Source organism: Rhincodon typus, chromosome 2 (genome assembly GCF_021869965.1).
Source record: "Rhincodon typus isolate 14 chromosome 2, sRhiTyp1.1, whole genome shotgun sequence".
Classification (NCBI taxonomy): Eukaryota; Metazoa; Chordata; class Chondrichthyes; order Orectolobiformes; family Rhincodontidae; genus Rhincodon; species Rhincodon typus.
Window position 1 is genome coordinate 100,571,841 of NC_063333.1, and position 18,753 is coordinate 100,590,593.

Here is an 18,753-nt window from a genome sequence, read left to right on the forward strand (position 1 = left end):
TCATGTGACAAGCCCTTCATCCCCAGGATCATTTATATGAAATCAAACAGGAGGTTGGAAGAACATTGCAAGCCAGGTAGCATCTAGGGGAAAGGAGCAGTCAATCCTCCATCCTACACCCCAGTCCACTACCCTCCCGCCTTCCTTCCCCTCCCACTACTCCCCCCCACCACACCGCGTCTAACCCTTACTCATCATATGCTATCGCCCCTCCCCTCCTTCAGCCTCCCTGAGACTCCCACAAAACCCCATCCATGAACCTTGCCGCATTTTCACCATTCCCCCTGACCTCAAACTCTCTGAGGCCAAACGGTCTGTCCCCAGTAAAGGGCTCACATTTGTGCCCCTCTGCCCTCACCTCAATGCGATGTGGAACCTTCTTCTGCTGCCTCTGACTCCATGCCTTCTTCTTCGATAAAGACTCCCAACCACCTTCTGGGGACCTCTTCTCCCACCTCCAACCTTCCTCCTCCTCTTGGATACCCCCTGCCAGCCTGAACCCGACCTGAACCTCTTAATTGTTAACTGCCATTGCAACATCAACTGCCTCGATTTCTCCACCCCCAACTCACCCACTCCAACCTCTCCCACTCTGAATGTGCAGCACTCTACTCTCTCCGTACCAATCCCTGTTTCACCTTCAAACCTGCTGATAAAGGTGTGGCAGTGGTAGCTATATCGCAGAGGCTGAATGCCAACTCTCTGACACCACATCCTACCTCTCCCTTGACCACAACCCCACCATGGCCCATCAAGCCACCGTCTCCCACACTGTCCAAGACCTCATCGCTTCCGATGACCTCCCCTCCACCACCTCCAGCCATATAGTCCCCCAGCCTCACACTGCCCGGTTCTACCTGCTCCCTAAGATTCACAAGTTCAACTTACCTGGCTGACCCATTGTCTCCACATGCTCCTGTCCTACCAAACTCATCTCTTCCTACCTCAACTCCATTCTCTCCGCCTTGGTCCAGGCACTTCCCACCTACATCCGGGAGACAAACCACGCCCTCCACCTCTTTGGAAACTTCCAGTTCCTTGGCCCCCAGTGCTTCATCTTTACTATGGATTTTCAATCCCTATACATGTCCATACCCCACAAGGGTGGCCTACAGGCCCTCAGTTTTTCCCTCCCCAACAGACCTATCCAGTTTACCTATGCCTACCATTACCCTCCTCTGCCTCACTGAACTAGTCCTCACCCTCAATAACTTTTCCTACAATTCTCCCCACTTTCTCCAAATCCAGGAGGTTGCCAAGGGCACTCGCATGGGCCCCAGCCATGTCTGCCTGTTCGTAAGTTATGTCAAACAGTCCCTCTTCAGCACGTACACTGGTACTGATCCCCAACTCTTCTTCCATTATATTGATGACTGCATTGGTGCTGCATCCTGCACCCAGGCTGAACTGGAGCAGATCATCGACTTCGCTAATGACTTCCATCCCACCCTCAAATTCACTTGGTCTATCTCAGACACCTCCCTCCCCTTTCTTGACCTCTCCATTCCCATTTCTGATGACAGTTTACAGACTGATATTTACTATAAACCCACAGAACTCCCATAGCTACCTAGACTACACCTCCTCCCACCCTGTATCCTGCAAACATTACATCCCGTTTTCCCAGTTCCTCCATCTCTATCGCATCTGCTCTGACAGGGAGACTTTCCACTCCCAGACATCCCGGATGCCCGCTTTTTTCAAATAACGCTGTTTTCGTCCCTCTGTCATCCAGACAGCCCTCCACTGCGCATCCTCCATTCCCTGCTCCACAGCTCTTAACCTCCTCCGCCAAACACAATAAAGATAGGGTCCCTCTTGATCTCACTTTCCACCCACCAGCTTCCGCACCCAGCGTATCATCCTCAAACACTTCCACCAACTCCAATTAGACCCCACCACCTGGAACATCTTCCACTCCCCGCCCCTCTCTGCCTTCTGCAAGGACCATTCCCTTCGCCACTCCTTACTTCGCACCACGCTCCCCATCAATCACTCCAATCCAGCCAGTACCTTCCCCTGTAACTGTAAAAGATGCAACACCTGCCCACACACCACCTCCCTCACCTCCATTCAGGGCCCTAAGCAGTCCTTCCAAGTGAGTCAGAGCTTCACCTGCATCTGCTCCAACCTAGTCTATTGTATCAGGTGCTCCCAATGTGGTCTTCTCTACGGCGGTGAGACCAAACGTGGACTAGGTGACCGTTTCGCTGAGCATCTTTGCCTGGCCTGTAACGGCCAACCTAATCTCCCGGTCACTGCTCATTTCAACGCCTTGCCCCACTGCCCCTCTGACATGTCCGTCCTTGGCCTCCTCCGGTGTCGCAGCGACTCAGAATGCAAATTTGAAGAACAACACTTTATCTTCCGCCTGGGCACCCTACAGCCCGGAGGACTCAACATTGAGTTCTCCAATTTCAAATAACCTTCCCACCCATCCCCTGTCTCTCCTTCCAGCCCCACCTCCTCCCTTCCATTCCACCTTCTGACCCTCCCTCCCAGCCACCAACCAGATTCATCCCTCCCAACGACCAACCAGGTCGTACCTACTACCAGTGTCCACCTATCACCACCATTCTGCCTCTACCCCTCCCCTTTATCTGCAGCTCCCCCTACCCCCACATCCAGTCCTGAGGAAGGGTATTACCGAAACATTGACTTCTCTTTTTCTCCAGCTGCTGCCTGGCCTGCAGTGTTCTTCCAGCCTACTGCACGTTAACATTAAGTGAATCCTGAACTAAGAATCACAAGTTTCTTTGTGCTTCAGATTTCTGAAACCTTTCTCCATTTAGAAAATAGTCTGTGCCTCCATTCTTCCTACTAAAGTGCATAACCTCCCATGCCTATACAAACAGACAGATAAAAAGATGAGAAACAAGTATTGTGGTGGGTAGGAAATAAAATCATAGAAAATATCAAAAATAGTCAGTTTTCGCACTAGTCCATATCTCAGACATTGATGTACTGTTTTCATTCAGCTTTCTTTTTGACCACTTTTGATTCTTTGCTAATGATGTGAGGTTTTCAGTCTTTCCTTCACTAGTCGAGGATTCACCCTTTTCCATGCAACAGGAGATTTGCAGACAGAACAACTCACAGAGAAAAGTGAGGGAGAGTAGCTAGTTATTAGGGATTTTCTTTTACTTATTTTACACATCAGGGACAGAGACAGAGAGAAAGATGATGCTTTCTCTTTGCAGTCAGGGTGTTTCTGCTGTGTTGTTCACACACGTGTGTGTGGACACTTGCCCAGGAATCAATCAAGTGGTTGTTACTATGCTGAGCTCTCCTGACCCCAAAAACAACTGGTCCCAGTTGAAAAACCAGTCAAAAAAACTGCAACAGTGCCCTGAATACACAACGGCTGTGTCACTCTGTCTGGGAAACTTGCTCTCCGCTTAAATAACAGTTAAATAACAGTTTCTTTGCTTTAAAGCAGTATCTTTGTCTCATTTTTAGTCCATAGTGCAAACAAAGTGATCTTTACATGAGCTGCTCAAGAGAGTGTAAAGTTTCTGCCCCTTAACTGTATACCATGCTCCATGTGTGGTCTCACCAAGGTCCTGTACAACTGCAGTGAAACTTGTTTACTTTTAAATTGCATTTACCTTGCAGCAAGCGCCATCATTCCATTTTAGAAATTTCTCTCCATTTGAATAGTGTATAATCTTTCTATTTTCCTGCCAAAGTAGACAAGTTCACAAGTTCCCACATTCTACACCATCATTTAAATTCCTGCCCACTGATTTAACCTGTCTATAACTCTTTCTGGACTCTTTGCCTCCTCTTGACAACTTAATTTCCCGCCTGTCTTGGTGTCATCACCAAATTATACATTTAGTTCCTTCATTCAAGTCATTAATGAGTTGCAAATAGCTGAGACATCAGTAAATGGCACTCAGAAACATAGAAAACAGGAGCAGAAGTAGGCCATTCAACCCATCGTGCCTGCATTAACATTCAACATGATCATTATTGATCATAAAACTCAGTGCCCTGTTCATGCTTTTTCTCCACTTTAATCCCTTTAGCCCACTCATAGAGTTACAGAGTATTACAGCATGGAAACAGCCCCTTTGGCCCAAACTGGTCCATGCTAACCATGGTGCTCACTCAGCTAATTCCAACTGTCTGCATTTGGTCCATATCCCTCTAAACCCTTCCCATCCATGTACCAATCCAAATGTTTTTTAAATATTGCTATTGTACCTGCCTCAACCACTTCCTCTGGCAGCTCATTCTATATATGCACGACTCTCTGTGTGAAGAAGTTGCCCCTCAGATCCTTCTTAAATCTTTCCCCTCTCACCTTAACCTATGGCCTCTGGTTTTCAATTTCCCATCCCTAGGAAAAAGACTATATGCATTCATCTTATTTATGCCCCTATGATTTTATATACCTCAATAAGGTCAACCCTCATTCTCCTACATTCCTGGCCAACTCTCTCTATAATACATGCCCACTAGTCCTGGCAACATCCTCGTAAATCTTCTTTGCACACTTTTCAGTTTAACTATGTCTTTCCTATAACAGGGTGACCAAAACTGTATGCAATATTACAAGAACAGCCTCACCAACGACATACACAACTGTAACATAACGTCCCAATTCCTATACTCAGTGCCTCGACTGATGAAGGCCAGCATGCTAAATGCCTTCTACACTACCCTGTCTACCTGTGAAGCCACTTTCAACGAACTACGTACTTATACTCCTAGGTCCCTCCGATCCACAACACTCCTCAGGACCTTACCATTTACTGTACAAGTCCTACTTTGGTTTGACTTTCCAAAGTGCAACACCTCACACTTATCTGTATTGAATTGCATTTGCCAATCCTCAGTCCACTTCCCCATCTAATCAAGATCCCTCTGTAATTTTTGATAACCTTCCTTGTTATCAACGATACCTCCTAATTTTGTATCATCCATAAATTTACCAATCATGCCTTGTACATCCACTTCCAGATGATTTATGTCAAATACAAATAACAAAGATTCCAGTGGTTGGAACAAAAAATGAAATTTGTCTTAACTTTGTACGCATTATTACTTTTTTATAATTTATGTAATTAAAATAGCACCATATTAATTATGGTGACATATATATTTTACTGTATTTTCATAAATACATGTAACAGTAAATTACTATACTATTACTATACTGTGATTTTCTAAGTATCTTGGTCCATTCTCCTTCATAACTGATTCTAGCACTTTCCCTAAGCCAGGCATCAGGCTAACTGGCCCACTGTTTCCTACTTTTTGTCTCCCAACCTTTTTAAATAAAAGAATTATATTTGCTTGCTTCCAATCCATTGGGACCTGTCCAGAATCTAAGAAATTCTGGATAGCTTGTAACCAATGACTCTACTATCATTGTAGCCATTACTTTTAGAACCCTAAGGTGCATGCCATCAGGTCCTAGGGACTTGTTAGCCTTTTGGGCTTAATAGTTTCCCTAATTATGGTGATTGTTTTAAGTTTCTACCCCCTCCTCACCCCTTGATTTTCAAGAATCCTTCTAATCATTCATGACTCACAGCAAAGATATATCCCAGTGAGGAAGAGAATTCTAGGAAGTGGATAAATCAATCAGGGTCAACCAGGGAAGGCAAGGGTAGTATTAAATTGATAGAGAAAACGTACAATGTGGCCAAGATTAATGGGAAGTCAGAGAATTGAGAAAGTTTTAAAAGCCAACAAAAGATTATAGAAAAAGGGAGAAAATAACATATGAGGGCAAAATAGAAAGTAACTTATAAACAAACAGTAAAAGTTTCTTTAAATACATGTATAGGAAGAGAGAGGCAACAATTAACATATACCCCTTAGAGAATGAGGCTGGGGAAATAATAGTGGGAAGTCAGGAAATGGCAGAGGAGTTGAACAAATAATTTTCATCAGTTTTCATGCTACAGGATGCTAATACTAAATACTAAAATACTAAACAATCAAGGGGGTAAGGTAGGAGTGAGATACTGGGAGAAAATTAGTGACGTGATGCACTTTGCAGGAAGGAGAGAAGAACAATAGTATGTTAAATGGAAGACACTGTCCAATTTGCATCTTCAAACAGAACAAGTGGTAGCTCCTTGGATAAAGGGCTATTCTCTAAGAACATGGTTGATGATAGCTCTGAGGAGCCCTGTTATGGATATCCAGGAAGGTAACACTGAAGCCACATGAGCAGGAGTGGTGATTGAATAGTGCATTTGGAGGCTGGAGATACGATCCTGATGCCCGCAGTGATTTGGGGCTCTCCCAACTATGCACTTGCAAGTGTGACCCTTCCTCAGAATCAGACCCGCAATGTTAAATGATTTCTCTTCACAGATGCTGCCAGACCTGCTGAGTTTTTCCAGCAATTTCTGTTTTTGTTTCTGATTTACAGCATCTGCAGTTCTTTCAGTTTTTACCCAGCACAACACAGGCCACAGCAACAATCCAATCCTATTACTGAGACCTATTGACATATGAATTTCCTGATGGCTGAAGGCCACTTGACAGGATTTGGCAACACTGGGGAGAACAAGGCAATCGAACCTTGAAAAACATTCATTATTCTCCATCATTAAACAGAAAAATACAAAATTAAGTGTTAAACATTTGACTGTGCACCATTAAATAACTACGATTTTTTTTCTTGTTTCCCTTTTCTTATTATTCCTAAATGGTGGTATCCCTCTGATTTCAGTAGAACTGTTCTGACTGCTCAGATGCTGTTGCTGGAGTTCTTGGGCCTTTGGAACTTTTGAAGACCTTTTCAAAGATGGCCACACCTGCTCCTGGACAGAAGAGATTGGTGTTAGAAGTGGAAGAGCACATCCACATCCCTTCTCCATCTGTACCTATATGTCTTACTTTCACATTGCTGCGAGCCAAGAACAGGAGAATACTTTGCGTAGCAAGGCGCAAAACAGGTCAGGTTGAGGTATTCAGCAATTGTACTTAAACTGCCAGATCAAGTATGCAGACCATTGATCAGGACAAGCGTGCATTTGAAAACCTAATGTTCTATGCAGGTGGTTTGTTTTTCCATGAATGTGGAGAACACTACAAATGTCTAAGGCAGACTCCTGCTCTCTCTCTCTTCAATTGTGGATAGTGCTCCTAGAAAGGCTGATACAACCTTAACATATTTTGCTGCTACTCTTGAGTGTCTTCTTCTTCAATGACACTTAAGGCTTTGTATACAGTTAAGCAGTGCTTGGAAGGTCCCATGCACTCCAATGATATCTCTTCACAACTGTCCCTGTTTCCAACACCTCCTCCTCATGCTCACTTGTGATACGTGCATCACCATGTGACTACTAGTGCCGAATCTTCTCTGAGAAATCTTTATCCTTCTCCAGCACCAGTTCCTGAGGGCTACTTGCAGCGCCTGCAGTAGATGAAATACATAAGTTAGAACTGACAAGTTCAGAGGAATTGCGTAGATCATCATTTTAATTGCTTACCGATATCAGGTTAATGCAAGTGAATGTTATATGTCATGTGGCTGAGTGAAATCTCTTACTTGTTTATGGCCATGCAATCTGAGAGTCTTTCTACCTCCTGTGCACCTTCCTCTGCAGCATAACTGGTGGGCTATCTGGTTCTCTCTGATATTGTATGATCTCTTCTCCTGCAAGGCCAGAACGAAGACAGCTATGTGCTTGAAGAAATGAATGTACTAGAAGTATTAGTCACTATGACAGATGAAATGAATGTCAGAAGGTTGACTGTTAATGGTGGCTCATCACATGATAATATGAGGAGCTGTTTTGACACAGAAGAATGGGTGAACCAAGGGTCTGCTCGTCTGAAGTGTGATGTGCACGAAAAGATTAGGAAAGTCTGAAGGAGGAGGGAGGTGCGTGCATGTTCCTTGCCACTCACCTTTCCTGACCTGATGAGGTAATTGCAGTTCTTCATTCAGCAGTCAAGTGCCTTACTCTTGCTGCTCATCACTTCTGTCACTCTCAGCCACGAGTCTTTGGTCTCCAAGGCAGTCCTCTTCTGCTTGTCTGGTGGGAATGGAATATCCTTGTGGACCCTTACAGCCTGCAGCATAATGTCCGGGAATGGATCTGAGAACACAAGTGCAGTATTCCCACACTGTTGCTCCACCTGTCAAATAGTCCTTTCTGTCTTGACATTTCCATTCTGACCCCTGTACAGTCCCTATAAATAGTGAAGCTTCAGCAGTCAGTTCTGGGTTGCCGTCCCATCTGTGTACTCAATTAGTTAGGAAACCCTTAAGTAAGATGCTCATGACATGGCTTGGTTAAGAACCTAATGTTAAATCCCTGCTCAGATTTCCAGGTTTCTGATGCATGGCCAGCACATCCAACTGTAGCTAGTATAGAATCATGGCCAAAATATTTGCTGAAGGTCTCTGCAATTTCCTTAATCACCATTACAACGTTTTCTGAGTCTCTGAGGGACCCACATTTATTTTCATGACTCTCGCCCTTTTTCACATACTTGCAGAAATTCTTATGTGCCTTGCTAGTTTAGTCTTGCGTACTTCATTTTCCGTCTTTATGTTTTAGTCATTATTTTCTGGTTTCCAAAACTCTTTCAATCTTCACACATACTTTTCATATTGCAATATTATAATATCCTATCTTTTAATCTAAGAACTTTTTTATATTATGGAGCTTTATTTCGCAGTATAATTTACATTAATTGATAATTATGCAACATTTCTTTAAACGTTCACCATTTATTACCAACTTTCATAACATTCCAATGTATCTTAGCCCGTTCACCCCTTGGAGACAAAGGCCAAAATACCTTTTATTGAGGGGTCCGCTTGAGATTTTTTTGAGAGCTCCTGTATACTTTTCATGGTTTTCAGTGGCTTGATTTTCATTCTCACTGACTCATTTAACAAGTGATGAAATCACATAGTAACATTATCTTCTGTATTTTTGTTGAAGTATTGGGAATTTAGATTTAGATTTTATTGTCACGTGTACTCAGGGGTGCAGAAGTACAGTGAAACGTGTACAAAGTCGCCATTCCCGGCGCCATCTTAGGTACAAGGGTACCCGAGGTATAACCTCTTAGGTACAAAAACAGAAAAATAAATAAATAAGTTAAAAAGTTGAACACTACAATTCTTCTTAGTATAAAGTAGAACAAATAAAGAAACAAAGTTAAAAGTTAAATATCACAGTCCTTTCTTAAGCCATGGGCCTGCAGATGCTCCATGCTGGGCTTTCCCCATGAGGGCTCGCTTTCCCCAGCACTGAGCTAAGTCCCACCCAGGCTCGCCAGCCACTTTGCCACCGACAGCTGCTTCGCCGCTTGCCAGGCTTTGCTGTCAACCACTGCTGACTACCATCTGGTTTCGCCAGGCTTCGCTGCCAAGTGCCACTTCGTCAATAATTGCCATCCAGGCTCGCGCTGAGCCCCAGCCACGGTCACGCTTTGTTGCTGCTGCTGTCTCCATGACTGAGCTCTCCCCAGAAGGTAAGTAAAAAAAAACAATGAAAAACTAAACACAGAACATAGAACTGTACAGCACAGGAACAGGCTCTTTAGTCCACGATGTTGTGCCCAACATGATGCCAAATTAAACTAATCCCTTCTGCCTGCCCTTGGTCCATATCCCTCCATTCCTTGTATATTCATGTGTTTATGTGAAAGTCCTTTAAACACCCCTGAGGTATCTCCTTCCACCACCACCACCCCTGGCAGCGCGTTCCAGACTCCTACCACGCTCTGTGTGAAAAAAACTTACCCCTCACATCTCCTTTTAACTTTCCCCTCTCATCTTAAATGCATGCGCCCCCTAGTAACAGACATTTTAGCCCTGAGAAAAAGATTCTGACCATCAACCCTATCTATGCATCTCATAATTTTATAGACTTCTATCAAGTCTTCTCACAGCCTCTGTCTCTTCAAAGAAAACCTCAGTTTTTCCAGCTGCTTCTTATAGCTCATACTCTCTAATCTAGGCAGCATCCTGGTAAATTTCTAAGTGTGGCCTAAACAAAGTCTTATAAAGCTGCAACATGACATCCTGACTCTTGTACTGAATTCCCTGACCAATAAAGGCAAACATGCTATACACCTTCTTTATCACCCTATCTACTTGTGTGACTACCTTCAGCAAGCTATGGACTTGAATCCCAAGATCCCTCTGTACATCAATGCTGTACAGAGTCCTGCCATTAACTGTATACTTTTTCTTAACATTTGATCTCACAAAGTGCAGTACCTCACACTTGCCCGAATTAAACTCCATCTGCCATTTCTCTGCTCATATCTGCAACTGATCTGTATCCCACCGTATCCTTTGACAACCTTCTACACCAGCCACAACTCCACTGATCTTTTAATCATCTGCAAACTTACTAACTCACCCATCTACATTATCATCCAAGTCATTTACGTATATCACAAACAGCAGAGGTCTCAGTACATGGCAGAACACCACTAGTCACGGACCTCCAGTCAGAAAAACACCCTTCCACCACTATCCTCTGCCTTCTATGGCAAGCCAAATCTGAATCCAGGCAGACAAGTCACCCTGAATCCCATGCATCTTAAACTTCTGATGTGCCTACAGTGACGGACCTTGTCGAAAGCCTTACCAATATCCACGTAGACAAAATCCACTGCTCTACCCTCATCAATCACCTTTCTCACATTAAAAAATTCAATCAAGTTAATAAGACATGACCTGCCCACACAAAGCCATGCTGACTGTCCCTAATTAGGCTAAACACCGTTGAGAGACTCCCTGGTCTATAGTTTCCTGTATTATCCCTATTTCCCTTCTTGAATTGGAAAAAAAATGAGAAAAGAAAGGCAAAAAAAAAGAAGCGAATGAATGGACAAGAGCCCAGACGCTGCCTATTCTGCCACTGCCATCTTGAAATAAATACTCACACAGAAACAGAATTTGAAGAATTAATCAATATCCCCAGTAAATATCACCACTCCATTAAATGTGACCCGACAACACACAAGGAAAGCATTGATTTCCTTGATACCACAAGACAGCAGACATAAGTTAGCAACCAAAAGCTTTTCTGTAAAACTATGCACACTTCTCTACACAAAAAGTAATCATTGTATCCATGCTTCCCATTGACTGTTGAGGTCACAGGTAAATAGTTGCATTTATGTCTCTAACAGTCATTGCATCTCAAGTAATTCATAGTATGTGAGAAGCTTTAAAGTCTGATGCACACAAACGTAAATCCTTATGAAATAAAACTTCATTATTACATTATCCAATTGTCTATGTTCATCACAATAACATCCATTGAATTCTACCTGATATAATGTCTCCTGAACATCTGCAGCCTTAAGCTAGAGACACCAGATACATTTGCAAGGGATTCACTACCTCAGAGACTTCAAATTTTCCTGGTTATGAGTTAGTTGAAAGATTCAAGATTGCACATTCTACTTTGCAGGTCTTCTCCTCTTTTTGTAGTCCCTCCTCCTGCTCTAAGTTTGCCTCCATCAGGGTCTCTCACTTTATATTGCAATGCTTATGTTATCCCTTGTAACATAAATAACTGGGGGTGAATACTATGTTGTTGATGAATCCAATAGACGCAGCTGACTATATACACAAATATCAAGTTTTTCAGACAGCTAAGTGTCTAGGCTAATATTCTAATAGGTTATAACAAAGGTGCATACTGTCATTAGCATGTCATACATCAAGTGATTCTGGAGTAAGATGGAGAAACCCTCAGATCACATGCTATGATACAATGATGATATCATGAGCTCATCTCTTAAAGGTATTCTGATGTACTAACCATGAAACATAATGCAACATGCCATAGATCCATGGCATCACTCACTCAAAAGCACAGGCAAGGAACAGCCTGTGATTGGAGAGCTAGTACCTCCGACATTCTGACTATTCCATGTATGGAGACAACTTTTCTCTGATTAGTGGTTGATGTGATTGAATGTTTCTGGGTGTTTTGGGACTCTCGGGGATGAATTTCCTCACCACTTGTGTATTAGATCTACTAAATTGGTGGTAAGGATGAAAACTGCTGAGATTCTGGTCACAATCTTCTAATCCTCCTTGGATAGGGGGATGGTCCCAGGGAATGTATTTTCTAATTAACGTATTCAGAAATGTTATTACGTGCCTCTGCAGCAGTAGGACTTGAATCTAGGCGTCCTGGTTCAGAGGTAGGGACATATCACTGTGCCACAAGAATGCATGGTCCCAGAGGATAACAAGACTGCAAATATTAAACAGAGTTAACGTTTTGGGTCCGGTGACCCTTCCTCAGAACGTTTTTCTCCTCCACAGATGCTGCCAGACCTGCTGAGCTTTTCCAGCAACTTTGTTTTTGTTCCTGATTTACAGCATCCGCAGTTCTTTTGGTTTTTATTGCAAATATTAAACCCTTGTGCCAATAAACGAGAAGGGATAAGTCTGGCAATTATAGATCTAATCAGTTTAACTTGGTGATGGGACAGCTGTTAGAGACAATAATCCAAGAGAAAGTTAATTGGTGTTTGGCAAAATAAGGGCCAATGAATTAAAACTATCACAAATTTGTGAATAACAAATCATATATGATAAACTTTATGGAGTTCTTTGGAGAAGTAATGAGAAAGTTGACAAGTTTACTGTGACTGATGTGGCATACATGAACCTTTAATAGGTGTTTGACAAAGTACTATTAAAGACATTTATTATTTATTATAATGACTATTAAATCCACAGGATTAAAGAGACAATGGCAGGAGTGTGTAGTAACATCTCTGAACAGGTTGATTAGAAAAATAGGTTACGTTTAAAAATATAGACAGTGGCCATGTGAATACAAGATAAGTTAATGAACAGAAAACAGTGTCAAGTGCTTTTTTAAATGTACAGTGATGTTTGCCTATGGGTGATATTAGGGCAATTGCTCTTTTTAATATATTGATCATTTATACACAAGGCACAATTTCAAAGTATATACATAATATGAAATTCAAAAATATAGCAACTGATAAAGGAATAGTAAGATACTTCTGGAGAATATAGTAAGACTGGTAGAATGGGCAGACATTAAGCAGATTAAATTTAATATTGGGAAATGTAAAGTGTTACACTTTGATAGGAAGTGTTTAAGAGCAGCAATATAAATTCAAGTTTTGAATTTTAAGACAGTGTTTGCTGACACCGAAACTGCAGAGCAACTGTGCCTGAGGGCTCAACTGAAAACATGCATCCACGTGGTTCCAGGCACTTTACGTCATTGTGTGATGCGCAAAGTGTGCACTGCACATCTGCAGAGGACAACTGCAACATGGAAACTGAGTTTGTGGGATTACACCCTTGCGCCACGCCTGCATAGATTTCTCCACAGTCACATTGCTAACACCCTCTTTTTTTTTCTAAACAGTTTCTTCAGCCTCTCTCACGAAGACCCCAGGTCTCCTTGTGTGCTTCAGCAGGGACCAGTGCTCCTGTTAACACTGCTGAGCCCCTTCATTGGATCAACAGCTACAGTGAGAGGTTGGCCTTCCTGCAATGGATTCATAAGCTGCTCAAGGGGGTGGGGTCAGTCACATTAATCAACTTCCATCAATCTGGAATGCACCAGGGTGACCTTAATTGTCACCCTCACCCTACTTTGTGTCATGCTAACTCTGTTAACAGTTGAGAAGAAAGATGATATTACACTGACAACCATCTGAAGATGACTGACACAATGTTCACTCAGCAAATATGGAATTTGCAGCAACAAAGGAAAATAACTGTACTTCAATCAAGGGAGATGTACGGTAGTGCACTTACAGCGAGGGGTGCTGGGCACAAAAGCCCAGATCAAAATTAACTGGCTTTGATTACTTGTTAACATGCAGGTATCAATGGCACAAATTAAATTATGATAGTGGGCTCACAATGTATCCAAGGTGTTCCCTAGGCCCTCAACACACCCAATGAATGCACCAGAAAGCCTAATTATTTGGAACCAGGACAGGTTGTGGTTAAATTCCCTCCCTGCAGTCAGCTTCTGACTAAAAGATGGGGCTTCCATTTCAAATTATATTAAAAAATCTCAATGATTCTGTATAGGATGGGCTGAAGGGTTAAACTGGTTGATGATATTTGACAGCTGCATGCCTTTGAACTAGTGCTGTGAACATTCCCGTACATGCCACTGACAGCACAATCAATGTGTTTTTCTGTACCTTGCTGTTTGTTACACTGTACAAGAGAGAGTTTTGTTTCAAGTCGCTGGACTTCGCCTCAGACTGGGATCGTGAACAGTGCCAGGAACAACATCAGCCTCCAGACCAGCCATCGTTTGAGGGGTCCCCGACGTGCAGAAGACGGGCGTGAAGCATATTGCTTCTTCCCTCACTTTTTCATTATTTTTGTTTATTTAATAAATGTTCCTTTCCTTTTTGTCTTTTTTTATTACTCAATGAATGTTGTTATTTAAGCAAATTACTGTTATGGAGCCTTCTCTTAACTACATTTAACCGAATCTGAAACGAACCGCTTAGATACACTGTGTGATCCAAGACATTTTTGGCGACGAGGACGTGATTCAGGAAAATATGTAAGAGAAGGGAAAGGCAACCTGATGCTCTGGAGACGTTCCGTATTCTAGGGTGGAATGCAGTAGACTCTGGATTCGGGTCTGTAGCTAATATGTTAGAACAATTAGGACTCCCAAAAGGATGGGGGACAGTCATAACTGGAAAATGAGAGAACTGGAGGCCAGATTTCTGCGCTGTGCGAGTGCATCAAGCATTGTAGAAGTGTTAACTCTTTGTGGTCTGGTTTGAATGTACCTTTGTTTGTTGGTTGCTAAGTGTCGTCCTGTACAATTCGTGTCTTTTTGTTCCCTGGAGCTCGAGATCTGGGGATACTTTGAAATTTTAGCTTGCACTTTGGGAACGTATGGTGATTTGAAAATGTGTTGTGTGCCTGTATCATTGTGGGAAATGTATGGTTAACATAACGTCCTTTTGAGAAACCATCAGTGGCTGTATAAAGCAAAAATCTGTGAAATGTTGATTCAAAAATTTGGTTGGTAAAGCTTGGTAAAAATCTACCTTTTGGAATTGTCCCCGTGATGTGTTTGGACTTGGGTAAATTTTAATTCAAGAAGTTACCATGTTTGGAATTTCATTTTCCGGTCAGATTGAACTTCCAAATACTGTTTTGACGTGAGTGAATTTTTAATTCTGGATGATTAGATTGACTCATTGTTAATATCCAAGTGATAGGGAAATTGGAATGTTGAAAATGCAACTCCCCGTGTGCAAGGATTTTCAGAAGGGCAAATTTAACAAAGAGGTGGGCTTTTCCTTCATTCAAGGAGGAGGAGAGATGGATGATGTGCAGGAGTTTACACACCACCCCTTCTTTTTCAATCTGTAGTAGATTAATACTAGTTAACCCATTCTGCTTGACGTGGAATTGAGGGAACTTGTTTGTGTTTTTTTTAGAAATTGGAGACACTGAAGGCTGAACTCATTTGTAGAATTTCAACCTTGCAGTACAGTGATGGATGAAGCCATTCATCGATAACACATTTTAATATTGGGGAAGTACTGTAGAAATATTAATTGTAGCGAATGTCAGGGATCTCAAAACCATTGAGCCGGAGTACACTTAAGCATATCAGAACAAAAACTATATTAAGACTCACACGACCTGGTATTCTACAACATTTAAATGGAATAGTTATGTGAAAATTTAAAGGGATTCTGGGAAATGATAAAGTGCATGCACAGAGTCTCAATGGTTTCAATACATAAAAATGGTTAGTGACTTTAAGGGAGTAAACAGAATATTAAATTTGGATAAATTTACATAGAGATGTATCACATATCTAGAATGAGTCATCAAATAACTTTAAAAAACTGTGGGTCATCTTAGAGAAAGAACAAAGCATGTTGCGCCTGAATCAAACAGACATGTTTGACTTCTGTTTTAAGAAATTATAACATCATGTTCCATGGACTATAAATCTCTACAGATCTCTGGAATTAGATATGGTCATAATAGTTAAGTTGCAAAATTGGATGAGACAAAGTAATTAGGGACGGAGACTGGTGGCAGAAGACAAAAAATTAGAATAATGGGTTTAAATGGCAATTGAGGTTAAAATGCATTTAATGAAAAGGACGTTTAGATGAGAGTACCAAACTGATAGCTTTCTCTTGGAGATGTTTGTGTCATTATCTCTTTTTAAGAAAGATTGAATTGGTGATCAAGCCACTACCCAAGGCATCAGATGAAACGTCATAGATCATTTGATAAGATCATGTGGGAGTCAAAAATGCATGACATGGTCTTGGGATACCAATGCAAATATGTAAAAGTGTACGTTACCTTAAAGGTAACAAACATGAGATGGTAAAAAGCATGCACTGAAGAACAGGTCTCAGACATGAACCCCTCCTTGACAAAAGGATTAGTGTGGCTTGCAAGAGCACAAAACATAATTTAACAATTAGACACTGACACAAAATCCACAGAGAAACTGACTTTAACACAATGAAAGTAGTATTAGTGAAAGAGATGTAAAAAGAATTACAATAAAAATAAAAGGTGTGATTGGTTATTATTTAAGACGTTACAGAAATGAAAGAATATGGACTCTGGGAGGAGTAGTAGTTGACTGAGTGAAAGGGCCCATTGGATCAGATACCCCATCTTGAGTGTTTGTATGATACATGTGTTTAAACCAGTAGGTGAATTTGTAATGTGTTAGGACAGTTAGTGTATGTTAAAGAAGGCTGAGCTAAGACTGAGGTGGTGTAGGAATCTGTGGTAAGGGAACCCAAGAAAAATAAAAGGCTGGAAGCATAAGTTGAAGGTAAAGCCAATGAACGTTACAGCCATATTATTTGATACAAGAATGTTGTAGCTCAAAGGGGGTACATACATATGGACGTAGTTACCACTCAATGATACAATCATTCATAAAATTGGCAAAGGAACGAAACATATTGAAGAAATATCCTCAAGACGGATATAGATGAAAAAAGCTGGAGAAATTTTGAGTCCATGTATGATGTTATTTACTGTTATTGGGTGAAGTTGTCTGTGGATAGGGAACTGGAAAAAATTAAGGAATCTGAATCTGGAATATTCTGAATTTTACACAAATTATGTAAATAGATTATCTGAAAAAAGAACGTACAGGATATTCTGGTCACCTCAATCAGGTGGCACGACTTGCTGGTTCCATCATAGCCTAGACTGTACATCAGGGGTGGGATATATATTTAAAGGTCAGTCCCCAAAGGCCACTGTGATCATTAATTTGACGATACACACTATTGTTGTATTGATGCTCGTTATTTTCATTGTAGTTTTAATCTTCTAGTGTAGGTTACATACTCTTACTATATATTCTCATGCGGCTGTCGCTGATTTGTGTTCGCACCTGTAATTGTAACATGTGTTGTCAAATATCATCGGGGTGGATTGTATAGGATGTGCTGAAGGGCTAAACTTGTTTATGAAATTTGACAGCTGCATGAGCTTGAATGAATCCTGTGAACCTTCCTGTACATGCTGAAGATGGCACAATCAACATGTTTTTCTGTTGTTCTTTTTTCTGTGCCTTGCTGTTTGTTACACTGTATAAGAAAGACAGTCTCGTTCCAAGTCGCTGGACTTCACTTCGGACCAGGATTGCGAACAGTGCTAGGAACAACCCTCAGCCTCCAGACCAGCCGTCGATTGAGGGGTCCCCGACGTGCAGAAGGGCATGAGGCTTATTATTTCTTTCCTCTCTTTTGCATTCTTTTCATTTACTTAATAAATGTTCCTTTCTTTTTTGTCTTTTATTATTACTCAATAAATGTTGGTATTTAAGCAAATTGCTGTTATTGAGGTCTTTTCTTAACTACATTTAACCAAATCTGAAAAGAACCGCTTGGATACACTCTGTGATCCAAGACAGAATCCCACTCACATCTGTAGTTGCTTTAGCTGCTTCTCATCGTGTATGTTAGTAATAAACATGCACTGCATTGCTAAGTAGACCTGGAACACAGGAGCCCTAATTATTGGGATCCAACACTTCCATATTTCAGCAACTGCAGGGGTCAAGCATACATTCTACTCTCCCCTTACCATTCCCAAATCCTACGGATGGAATCATGCAAACAGTTAATTTCTAGCCTTTTTTTTTGGCTAAATGACCACTAAAGTGATTGGAAAGGATTGTTGTTTAACACAATATTACAAAAAAAGACTTCAAATTAAAATATAGTTTAATAACTCCATCAAAATAATTTGGTATCTCAAAGTTGACTGGCCTTCTGATCACCTTATGTCAGTTACTATGAAGCAATGATAAATTAGCTCAGTCTGCAACTCAGACCATTCTGAACTGACAAGGTGTAGGAAAAGGTGAGGAAGTAGAAAGATCATTTTAACAAACAAGCCTTATACATTACTTAATATTTGTTGGAAGATCTCATTTTTGGCAATGTAGACCTAACTAGATTGGAGGCAGGATGAGCTAATCTTGAATCCACACAATCTTCTTTACTAGATGATGAAGTCACAGGTAGGGCTAGATTTTCACAGAATCAGGAGGATTCTGTGGATCTTAAAATGTTGGGAATGTTGCTGTATCGAGATGGGGAAGTCCCACCCCCATTTCTAATATAAAAACCAAAAGAACTGCGGATGCTGTAAATCAGGAACAAAAACAAATTTGCTGGAAAAGCTCAGCAGGCCTGGCAGCATCTGTGAAGGAAAAAACAGAGTTAACATTTCAGGTCTGGTGACCCTTCCTCAGA

At 41.5% G+C, this 18,753-nt stretch overlaps 1 protein-coding gene across 1 annotated transcript in view; it reads right to left on the reverse strand.

Annotated features, from left to right (window-relative positions):
* adcy2b (adenylate cyclase 2b (brain)) overlaps positions 1-18,753 on the reverse strand; it is a 94,800-nt gene that overhangs the window by 27,040 nt on the left and 49,007 nt on the right. The gene's annotated exons all lie outside the window — the stretch shown is intronic.